Here is a 6000-nt window from a genome sequence, read left to right as displayed (position 1 = left end):
AAAACAACCAATACATGCTGTTGAACACCACATAGGACAATCATAAAAAATTCATTCTCTGTATGAAACACTCCAACTGAACATTTCTTTTCAACAGAGGAATCCCAAACCCAATGTCCCCTGTAAAACAAACCCTCCATGAACTCCCAATTCATATTTCATTTCCGTTTCTGCCATCTGAGATTTTCATAGATTTGCTGTTTTATCATAGAAAACTATGAGCTATCAACTGATGATCAGCGTTGACCTTTGCCGTCTTGTGTCCCGTGACAAAATCAAAGTCTGATGCTCTGTATTTTCTTTTACTTAGCACATGCACAATATCATGATCTTATGTCTGTAGTCTATGGCAAGATATAGAATACTGAAATAGATTACAGCAACCAAAATGAGGCCAACACATTTGATAACTCAGTCAAAGCTGTGTCTTTACTCCTTTCTCCGCACAGTCCATCTCAGCAGCTGATCCTTCCCCCTTTCCCCTCTTTCTTATCGACTATTTACATTTTTGAGGTTGGACATACTGTGCAATACAGAAAAAAAACAAGAACTGGTAATATGCAATTGTTATAAATATTATATTTGTAAAAATAAATATAAGTGTGTGTACAACTGTGGCTGTTATTTTTAATTTGTTCTTAATAAATCCTACCACAACCTCAGGATGACATTCAGTTCAGCTCAGTACAGCATTTACAAATGTACCAGTCATATTATTCTTAATGTTCCCCATTAAATATAAAACAGCATACCCCAGTATTACAGCATGTGGATTCCATATACACATATATACTGCTATGATGGCAATACAGCATCATAAGGTCAACCCATGTCCTCCCCAAGCCATCTCACCCACATTGGAGCAACTTGCATAGGTTATAACTTCACATGCTACCCATTTATACAGCTGGGTATTTACTGGGGCAATTCTGGGTTAAGTGCCTCGCTCAAGGGTACAGTGGCAGTGCCCAAGTGGGGAACTGAACCAGCAATCTATCGGTTACAAGCCCCGATCCTTACCACTACACCACACTGCCGCACACACGCGTGCATGCGCACGTCCTCTTGTGGCTGTTTTGAACATGCGTGATTCTCCGCTGGAATGCACCGTTGGTATGCAGATTGGCTCTCCTGACACAGACAGGTTCCTTGACCCCGCCTTTGCGGGGCGGAGGACAGGTAGGTCGCCGCTGCTTCTGAGCAATTAAGCTGCCACTCACGGCTCGGCGAGAGGACCTTATCTCTCCAGCCTCTCTCCCTCGCGGCTGGCTGGTGGGGGGACGCGAGTCACGGCGTGAAAATACGTGTCAGGGCTTTCACGCTGACATTTCAAGGCTCCCGTCGTTATTTAATCGCCTGACGAGAAACACAATTACCCAAGCCAAGCCGGCGCAGAGCGTTCAGGACTCTGAATGCAACGCTGGAGATTTGCAGGCCCCGGTATGAGGAAGACCTGAGGGCCTGAGGGGGGAACGGCCACAGTGTGGCCTGGCAGCCGTGTGCACCACGGTGAGATGCTGCAAATTCAGCTCCTCTCTATGTGTCTGCGATTCAGCTCTACAGCCAAATACATGCATGCAGCCAGTCATGCCACAGAATTCTACCAAAACATACCATACCCTTTTTTTTCCCCCAAAACTACCAACTTAATTACCCAGATATGAAAAAGTTATATTCCTACGCATCACATGGAAATTATATTTGTCTGGTTCTTTGTTTTATTTTTGTTAAATTATGCAGAAGATGATGAGGTTTACAAATGCTACCCCTGGAGATACTGTGGTAATATATTTACATCTGTCAGGACAGTTAGAGCAAACAATGCTCAGCTGGTAAGCATTTAATGAAAGGAGTTATTTCACACCGCTAATATATTTTTTTTTCTACTCTTCATGTTATGCTCCAGTGCTCTTATTTCTGTGTCATTGGAAAGGGTCAGGAGGTCCTGTACAACAGCATCAAGACGCACCCTGAATTTTAAATCAAGGATACTGCACCCCATTTGAACCCCGAGGACAAAACTTTAACATATCTGGACTTTGATGCCTACTGTCCCCTGAATCATTAAGTTGTGCACTGTTACTTTGGGTAAAAAAAAAGGTGAGTTTCGTTTATCAGCATGTGTATGTTCAGCCAAAGCAACCAAGAGCTTGTTTAAGTACATCTTACCTGTGTCAGATGATGTTAAATTTGAGGATGATCTCCTGCACAGCAACAATACCACATGGGCAGACACTGGCCCAGCCACCTGTGGATTTTATACTCGTTATGCTGTCCTCTCTTCCAGCTGTCCATGTCCCCTACCTGCAGGAAAGGAAATGTGCTCATTACCGTAGTGACCACAGGGCTAACACAAACTCACACCTGCAGGAAAGGAGCCGTGCTCATTACTACAGTAACCACAGGGCTAAGACAGTCCTGCACCTGCCAGTGGAAGGCAATCGTGCTCATTACCGCAGTGACCACAGGGCACGTCAACTAGGGTCACCAAGTCAGGTCACCCGACACGGTCCCTGTCCAACAGCCACTACCACTTGGATGACTTCAATATTCTGCTGGGTTTTCTCCCCCTGAGCCTTTAAAATTTAATGAAAAAATTATGATAAACCTTTTCTGGGAGTGGCGTTACCTGAAAAGATGCTTAAGCATGAGGTAAGAACAAACACAAGGACTCATGAGGGTATGGGTGCTCTCACCAATTTAATCAATCAATTTAAACCCCACATCTTCTGTCCATAACCTGACCAGTTATGGATATATTGTAGTAATATTTCACACATTTTGTTCTCACTGATTATCAGAACAGTACTGATTTCCAGAACAACTTGTCAAAGAGTCAGGTCACAGTTTATCATAATACTTAAAACATTAACTTAACAGTTTGCAAGAAACATATCCATTTTCTCCTCAAAGGTGCTAACCTCACGCTATTTGCCATGCAGATAAAGTCTGCAAAGTTGTTTTCAGCGGGGAATTGTCCCAACAGCCTTTTGGGTTACCTAGTGCTGTTCCTTACCACTATGACACACTTACTCCCCCTTCTTTACCTTTTTAATTCTTGCTGTCCATGTCACATGCAGGAGTGATGTATGAAAAATAACCTCCAACCTTACACAAGTTCTCACAGAAAGATTAGCTAGCCCTTGAGCCTATTAATGAAATTAAATAGACAGGAGATGGTCTGAAACAAAGAGAGCTACTTCCCTCTACTGTAACCAGCTCATAGCAGCCATACACAATGTATACACAAGGCATCCGCTCACAATGTGGCGGAAGGTCAAAGCTGTTTATGACAGCATACTAATGGAATAGGATCCTCCAGTTTGAGCAGTGTGGTTGAGATTCTGTTCGAGTGGCTCTTTGTGATAGAACTGAAACTACTCCAGCTCCACGGCTGGTCCAAAGAGATGGGGTCACATTGCTTTTTTTTAAAAAAAATATCAAAGCTCGACAGCTCTTGCTTTTTTTTTTCTTTCCCCCAGCCAGAGACTGTAGTAATTCTGCAGCATACACGGTCTGTCGGCTGGCTTGATGTTGGGGAGAAAATGTGAAGGGCAAAGATCCTGTTGATATTTCCACTGCCTGCAGAGCAAACTCCTTCCAGACCATCTGGCTGTCAGCTACAACAACGGGCCAGCAGGACAGGCTGAGGGGAATATAACAATGGCACCGTTGTACTGACAGTACAGCTACGCGCTGGAGTGACATAGTCACTGTATACAAACACTACTGCTGTTATTGGTTGTTCTTTGCACTGAAATATTGTGATGTCACTCCCCCTTTTTTTAAAAAAAAATAAATACAGCAAATATGCAAAGCTAAATACGAACACCCAGCTGAACAGGGGAGGCGTTTAGACTCGAGGTGACAAATACATTTCATCCAGCTCAATCAGAACTGTGAAATACATCCCAGCACTTTCAGATATTACTGCTGGTATTGTGGTTCATATTTTCAATACCACAGACCTTTCAGCAGGGATTCACTTCTGCAAGGTATAACAGTGTTTCACTTCCAACTTCAAGCATCACTACAGCAGCAAGAACCCTTACAGATTCTTCACATGGCACGCACATGGATCCTGTTGGAAAACTAACAATTTTATTCAGAACACCTTGCGATATTGGAATCCATCTCGTGTCAACATCAATAAGAATATATATTGCTACTCTGCAAACTGAGACACCATTGAAATACAAATCCTGCAAAAGCCAATCTTCTGTCTATATTGCATATTGTATTCATGCATATAAATGTGAAGGGACACGGTACAAAAAAAAACCCCATCTGTATTGTTTAAGAAGAGGATGATCAATCATCACAGAAGAAGAAGAAAAATATCACCAAAGGCAAATCATAATGGAGTTTAATTCAGCACGGATAAACACCAACCGCAGTAATTAGGAAAACTCAGGTGAGGCTCTCAGGTGACTGCTGAACTGAATGACGCTTGATTGCGCCCGCTGAAAGCCGCCATTTAGGAAAGCCGTGGGGGGGCGGGGGGGGTGTGCTCCTCTGAGGTAAAGAGGAGTGCCGTTTCCTAGTGCCGGAGGCTGCCAGGGGTTAAAGTGGCGAGGAGTCAGCCATTTGAAGCAGACGGGTGGGGCGTCTTCAGCGTCCCGTGGCCTGCAGCGCATCAGACGTTCCCGAAAAAGGCTCACCGCCGGATCCCCTGCCTTTTCCCTGTCAATTTCAGTGGCTCAGATTTAGAACAGGAGACATCCATTCACGGCGAGAGGGACGACTCTCAGGCCGGCGAAGCTCATCCGATCTGACAGCCGGAGAAATTTAATACAGACTCCCTCCCAGACGGGATCATTAAAGGCTGGCACCATGCGGAGATCGGTAAGCTTCTCACACATTTATCTGAAGCGCCTGCAGCCTCGGCCCCGGGTTCAAGATCAGCCATAATGGTTTAAGGTCAAAGTCAGTTGTCATTTCCACGGCCAGGTTTGTTTGCGTTTTCCCTCGTCTCCTTTCTTCTTTTTGATGGGATATTAGTCCCAAAGCAATGGGATGCCCTGCACTTAGGTGTTTCTGTGGGGGCCCAGGTGGCTCAACGAGGACGATTTTGGTCTGTGGTGTAACCTGTGGTGGTCAGTGCTGGTCAGAGTCCCACCAGACGCCATCACTATTTCTACATATAGAACTTGGTTACACCAGTTAATTCATAAACCATGAATCTCAGTATGGATTACATATGCCTTTTGCAGCATCGCTAGTGTGGTTCTGTGAGTGAGGATAAAACCCATGGAAAGTGTTCAGTTGGACACACCTGGCAATTCTAAATCAGCTTTATGAGGTCAAAGACTTCATGTGCTCTTGGTATCCTGCACAATTTCCCCTGGGTGCGTTTTGTAAAAAAAAAATAAATAAATAAAATAAAATTTAAAAAATGTATTGATTGATTTTTTGTGCACACACATCCATTAATGCACTCTAGAAAAAAAAAAATCAAGAAAGAGTTACGCTGTAACAAAATTGCATTTTCGGCACACGGTCGTGAATTGCTTATTACTTGCCTCGATGCGAGCGTGGCATTAAATTATGACTCAAGCCACTTCTCACAGTGCTAATCGAATATTCCAATCTAAACATAATTATACAGACTCCTGCACAGGAATCCAAATAAGACGGTAATGCCGAAGCACACGGCCTCCCTCTGAGTGAACACACACTCTGCATTCGAACCTAAATTTTCCTTCCCAGAAAAACAAATGCATGCAGTTAGACGTTTTATTAAAATGTCCCTTCATCCAAAAGAAAATATACAATATTTCATTTTGAGATATATCTGCATATATAGTTTGTACATAACACACACACATGTATAATTTGATTGGTTGAGTTGGAGGAGTGTTCCACTTAAAGCTACAGATCACGTGAATGATGGTCTCCCTCTGGTGGCAGAGAAGTGTTACTGCTATTGCTCAGTGTATGCAAAGGTTGAGAGAGGATATTGGGGGGCTGCATAGTCATTCTGGGTACAATTAATGGTTT

Source organism: Megalops cyprinoides, chromosome 25, assembly GCF_013368585.1.
Source record: "Megalops cyprinoides isolate fMegCyp1 chromosome 25, fMegCyp1.pri, whole genome shotgun sequence".
Taxonomy (NCBI): domain Eukaryota; kingdom Metazoa; phylum Chordata; class Actinopteri; order Elopiformes; family Megalopidae; genus Megalops; species Megalops cyprinoides.
This window is presented reverse-complemented; position numbering follows the sequence as displayed.